Genomic DNA, 5,901 nt, shown 5'->3' with positions numbered 1-5,901 from the left:
TCTTTCTATCTAATCCTAATTTACCAAAACCTATTCCATCAACTAAACGTATTTCTTTTATTAAACCTAAACACGTGATTAAGCCGAATTAAATAAAGTTTTAGTTAAAAAGCGTTCCCTGTGGGTTCGATATCTTTTATTACTACAAGCGTATACCGTGCACTTGCGGAAATCGCTCAATAAGTTTTTGGCGTCGTTGCCGGGGAACGCCAAAATTTTTGACAAAATTTTAAATTTTTCGAGTTTTATTTCGAATCTAGGTTTAAACATATTTATTCTAACTTTTATAATTTAAAAAGTTTTCCTATACTAATTTATTTATTTTTCAAAATTCTGTTTTGTAGGTAGTTTCGGTTCGTGCAAGATTTCAGGTTCATGCGCAGTTCTCGAAATTCAGGCATTGCACCAGACCCTATAGACCTAGAAATTGAGAAAACCATTAGGAAGAACAAGAAAAATAAGAAAAACAAAAATAAGACCCCAGTAAAAACACATACCGAGCCAGAAAAAATGGCAGACCCACCAACACTTATGGAATACGCTAGGCCAGGTGTGGCCGGTGTAACCAATAGTATCGTTAGACCCAGAATCACCGCAAACCAATTTGAAATTAAGCCAGCTTTGCTTAATATGTTGCAAAATAATGTAACATTTTATGGGTTACCTAACGAAAATCCTAACACCCATTTAACAAATTTCCTAGAAATTTGTGACACGTTTAAAATTCCAGATGTGACTGCAGAAGCAATCAAACTTCGCCTCTTTCCTTTCACTTTGAAGGATAGAGCCAAAGAATGGTTAACTTCTATGCCAGCCGCAACTTTTTCCACTTGGGAACAATTAGCCCAAGCGTTTTTATCTAAATATTTTCCTTTAGCAAAAACCGCAAGAGTCATAAAGGAGTTAACATCTTTTTCTCAAAATGATAATGAGACCCTTTATGAAACTTGGGAACGTTTTAAAGAACTTCAACGTTTATGCCCACACCACCAATTACCCGCTGAACTTTTAATGCAAACATTTTACGATGGACTGAATCCTACAACTAGGGGTTCATTAGATGCTATGTCGGGAGGGCTATTTATGAAGAAAACATCAGCCCAAGCGAGAGAACTTTTGGAGGAAATGGCAATCAACAGCAGTATGTGGCCCACGGAACGTGGACATATGCCGGTGGAAAAACCATCATCCTCAACCTCATCGTCAGTTAAAGGTATAGTTGAACTTGATCCAGTCGCGATGCTACAAGCCCAATTTTCTGCTTTATCGCATAAAATTGACAAATTTATGGCACCACGCGATACCAATGGTAATCCAATCCAAACGGATGTGGATTACGAAAATATGAGTGAGATTGAACAGGTAAATTTTGTCCAAGGGCAAAACCAAACTAATAATCCTTATTCTAATACTTATAATTCTGGATGGAGGAATCATCCTAACTTTAATTGGAAAGATAACAGTAACAATAATATTAGTGCTAATCAAAATCGTACCACTAATTATCAAAATCAGTCAAGAGATACGATTAGCACTTTATCTTCTAAAATCGACAAGTTTATAGATGCTATCAGTGGAAAAATAAGTAATCACGACGATGGTTTTAAACGGATCGAAAATAAATTCGATCAGCTTATTAAAAACCACTCATCTAGCATCCATAATTTGGAGGTTCAAATTGGTCAACTTGCTAAATCAATTCCATCCCGAAAAGAGGGAAGTCTTCCCAGCCATACGGAAGAAAATCCGAAAGAGCAGGTGAAGGCTATTACTCTTCATTCAGGAAAAAATTATCAAGGGCCTGAAATGCCCAAAGATGCAACATTATCAGGAAATGATTTACCGAAGTCCAAAGAAGATATCTTAAACACAAATAGTTCACCATTTGACGTAGGTACCAAAACTTTTGTACCCAAACCACCTTTTCCACACAAAGTCCGAAATAAGGACTATGATAAACAACTTCTAACGTTTTTGGATAAACTCAAAAATTTGCACATCAATTTGACATTTATGGATGCAATCACACAAATTCCTAACTATGGTAAGTTTTTAAAGGATTTGATTTCAAAGAAAATCAGTTGGGAAGGAATTTCATCCATTTCGTTAACTGAAGACTGTAGTTCAATAGTATCAAGTAATTTGCCCACTAAACTCAAGGATCCCGGATGTTTTACTATTCCGTGTAAGTTGGGAGATATTAAATTCCCAAGTTGTCTTTGTGATTTAGGAGCAAGTATAAACTTAATGCCATTGTCTATTTTTAACAAGTTAGGTTTAGAAGAAGATATCAAACGTACCAATATGGTTTTGCAATTAGCGGATCAAACCACTAAAAGGCCGTATGGTATAATTGAAGATGTTTTAGTCAAAGTCGATAAATTTATTTTTCCTACCGATTTTGTTATCTTAGACTTTGCATATGATGTAAATTGTCCTTTAATTTTTGGCAGACCGTTTATGAACACGGGACGCGCTCTAGTAGATGTGTCGGAAGGGAAGGTAGTTTTAAGGATAGGAGAAGATAAGGTCGAGTTTAACATGAACAAAGCGATGAAATACCCTATGGAGGAATTCACTTGTATGAAACTTGATTTAGTCGAGGAATGTGTCAATGATGTAATTCAAAGTGAAGAAATAATTGAACCTATATTAGACGAGGAATTAGATGATAAGGACCCAGAGCCTTTGATTCGAGAAGATGGACCAGTTCCGCCTTCAATTGTAACACCCCCTAAATTAGAACTTAAAGAGTTACCCAGTCATTTGAGGTACGCTTTCTTAGGCGAAGGCGATTCTCTACCTATAATTATTTCTAACAAATTAACAAGCGATCAAGAAGAAAAATTGAAAGATGTTGTTAGAAATAGGATAGGAAGTATGGGATGGCAAATTTCAGACTTAAAAGGAATTAATCCTAGTATAGTAATGCATAGAATTCACTTAGAAGAGGATAAGCCACCTAAAGCGGATAGGCAAAGACGCTTAAATCCGAACATGAAGGAAGTAGTCAAAAATGAGATTACTAAACTTTTAGACAATGGAATCATTTATCCGATCTCGGATAGTGAATGGGTTAGTCCAATCCATTGTGTACCTAAAAAGGGAGGCATAACTGTTGTAAGAAATGATGAAGGTGAACTTATACCTACACGAACCACCACCGGTTGGAGGGTTTGTATAGACTATAGGAACCTAAACAAAGCAACCAGGAAAGATCATTTTCCTCTACCTTTCATTGATCAAATGATCGAAAGGATAGCCGGTCATGCATTTTACTGTTTTTTAGACGGTTATTCCGGATTCTTTCAAATTTACATTTACCCGGATGACCAAGATAAAACAACCTTCACGTGTCCTTACGGAACATTTGCATATAGGAGAATGCCTTTTGGTCTATGTAATGCACCAGCAACTTTTCAACGATGTATGACAGCAATATTTAATGACTTCATTGAAGACATAATGGAAGTTTTCATGGATGATTTTTCAGTTTATGGAGATTCTTTCAATGCATGTTTACAGAACTTAGATAAAGTATTGTCTAGATGTGAGGAAACGAATTTAGTTTTAAATTGGGAAAAATGTCATTTCATGGTAGATGAAGGAATTGTTTTAGGTCATAAAATTTCTGAAAAAGGTTTAGAAGTGGACAGAGCGAAGACTTCAGTTATAGAAAAATTACCCCCACCAACCACTGTTAAGGGAGTAAGATCATTTTTAGGTCATGCAGGTTTTTACAGACGGTTTATAAAGAACTTTTCTGTAATTTCCAAACCACTTACTAATTTGCTTATGAAGGATTCAACTTTTGATTTTAATAAATATTGTTTACAAGCTTTCAATACTTTGAAAACGGCTTTAGTCAGTACACCAATAATATCAAAACCCGATTGGAATCTACCTTTTCGAAATTATGTGTGATGCGAGTGACTTAGCTGTAGGATGTGTATTAGGTCAAAGGAAGGATAAGAAACTTCATGTTATATATTATGCGAGTCACACATTGTCCGGTGCACAACTAAATTACACCACAACTGAAAAAGAAATGTTAGCAGTAGTTTTTGCATGCGATAAGTTCCGATCTTATTTGTTAGGATCTAAAGTTATTATTTATACTGATCATGCAGCTTTACGATATTTATTTGCTAAGAAAGATGCAAAACCACGTCTTATTAGATGGGTTTTACTATTGCAAGAATTTGACATTGAGATTAAAGACAAAAAAGGGAGTTGAAAACCTGGTCGCCGATCATCTGTCAAGACTTGAGGATGAAAACGGTCCCATCGGTGAAACATCAGATATTCGAGATGATTTCCCCGATGAACATCTCATGCAATTACAAAGTGTCATAACTCCATGGTATGCGGATATAGCCAATTACTTAGCTGCACATGTTGTGCCAGATCGATTGACTTACCAGCAAAAGAAGAAATTCTTTTCAGAAGTTAAGAAATATTTTTGGGAAGATCCATTCTTGTTCAAAACATGCGGCGATGGAATATTTAGGAGATGTGTTAGTGAGTTTGAACATGAATCTATAATGATAGAATGTCATGCTAGCGCTTACGGAGGTCATAATAGCGTAAGCAAAACAGCAGCTAGAATACTTGAATGCGGATTCTTTTGGCCTACTCTGTTTAAAGATGTCCGTTCATTTATTCTCCGCTGTGATAAATGTCAAAGAACGGGGAATATAGGAAGGAGAGATGAGATGCCTCTTACGAACATATTGGAAGTTGAAATCTTTGACGTATGGGGAATTGATTTCATGGGTCCTTTTCCTCTTTCTTTTGGCAAAAATTATATATTAGTATCCGTAGGTTATGTTTCAAAGTGGGTTGAAGCAATTGCAACCCCGACAAATGATTCTAAAGTAGTTGTTAAGTTTTTAAATTCAATATTCTGTCAATTTGGAGTTCCTAGGGTTATGGTAAGCGACGGTGGTACCCATTTCGTAAATAGAGCTTTTGAGTCACTTATGAAAAAATATAGAGTACACCATCGTATCTCTACACCGTACCATCCTCAAACGAATGGTCAAGCAGAAATTTCAAATAGAGAACTCAAATGGATACTTGAGAAAACAGTTTCGTCTTCTAGAAGAGACTGGGCACATAAACTTGACGATGCACTATGGGCATACCGTACTGCATTTAAAACACCTATCGGGATGACACCTTATAGATTAGTCTATGGTAAAGCTTGTCATTTGCCGGTTGAATTAGAACATAAAGCATATTAGGCTATAAAAACCCTTAATTATGATTTGCAAAGCGCAGGGAAAAAGCGTTTGTTTGACTTAAACGAGTTGGATGAATTACGCTATTTGTCCTACGAAAATGCAAGAATTTATAAGGAGAAAATTAAAAAGTGGCATGATGCCAAAATCAAAATTAAAAACTTTAATGTTGGAGATAAGGTCTTACTTTTTAATTCTAGATTAAAATTATTTCCAGGTAAGCTAAAATCTAGATGGGCTGGACCATTTTTTGTTGTTCGAATATTTGATTACGGAACATTGGAGCTAGAAAAATCTAATGGCGACCGATTTAAGGTCAATGGTAATCGTTGCAAAATTTATTTCGACGGAGCTCCTATTCAAGCAATTGAATCCGTGGATAAATTTTATAAAAATTAATTTCTTTGATTTTTATGTTTTTAATTTATAGCTTTTCTTATTTTTCATTCTTTTTCTTTTTAATTTATTGTTTTCTTTTTAATTTATTTACTTTAATTTTTTTTTATATATATTTATCATTAAGTACAAATGAGTTTTGTTCACATTAAAATTTTAATTTAGTCATGTTATGAAATTTTCATTAAGTGTTAAGTGTTATTTAGAAATTATATATGCAGAAATCTCAGTTGAGATTTTCTATGTTCCAGGATTTGAAAAT

At 34.9% G+C, this 5,901-nt stretch overlaps 1 non-coding gene across 1 annotated transcript; it reads right to left on the bottom strand.

Moving 5' to 3' along the window:
• Positions 1-888: 888 nt before the first annotated feature.
• On the bottom strand, positions 889-995 carry LOC136234557 (small nucleolar RNA R71). The gene has a single exon (XR_010691427.1). It is a non-coding gene; the product is annotated as a small nucleolar RNA R71 (small nucleolar RNA).
• Positions 996-5,901: the final 4,906 nt, after the last annotated feature.

This window comes from Euphorbia lathyris, chromosome 6 (genome assembly GCF_963576675.1).
Source record: "Euphorbia lathyris chromosome 6, ddEupLath1.1, whole genome shotgun sequence".
Classification (NCBI taxonomy): Eukaryota; Viridiplantae; Streptophyta; class Magnoliopsida; order Malpighiales; family Euphorbiaceae; genus Euphorbia; species Euphorbia lathyris.
The sequence above is the reverse complement of the archived record's forward strand: the minus strand, read 5'-3'. Positions and strand labels throughout refer to the sequence as shown.